The following is a 281-nucleotide window of genomic DNA, read 5'->3' as shown; positions in this document are numbered from 1 at the left end:
CTGAAAAAGTGGTTCTCAACTCATTTTCATATGTGACTCCTTTCTCAGACCTCTGACAAGTGTGACTGCCAGACATCAGTTCTGTCTGTGATTTTTTTGGCTACATATTTTTAGACTAGGGAAAATTATTCAGTAATCTTTATTTATCTAATCATAATACAATATTTCTTGAAGACATGGCTTCACAGTATATTCTTCATGGTCCTGTGTCCCCCATGCTAGCTAACTCTCCACAATCTCCTTGGGGGTCACTACCCACCAGTTAGAACCACTGACCTTGA

The 281-nt window shown here is 39.1% G+C and overlaps 1 protein-coding gene across 1 annotated transcript in view; it reads left to right on the top strand.

Annotated features, from left to right (window-relative positions):
- Window positions 1-281, top strand: part of LOC119593182 (transcription initiation factor TFIID subunit 11-like) — a gene marked incomplete in the record, with an annotated part of 72,269 nt that overhangs the window by 71,318 nt on the left and 670 nt on the right.

This window comes from Penaeus monodon, chromosome 31 (genome assembly GCF_015228065.2).
Source record: "Penaeus monodon isolate SGIC_2016 chromosome 31, NSTDA_Pmon_1, whole genome shotgun sequence".
NCBI lineage: Eukaryota > Metazoa > Arthropoda > Malacostraca > Decapoda > Penaeidae > Penaeus > Penaeus monodon.
Note: the sequence above shows the minus strand (reverse complement) of the source record. Positions and strands in the feature narration are given on the sequence as shown.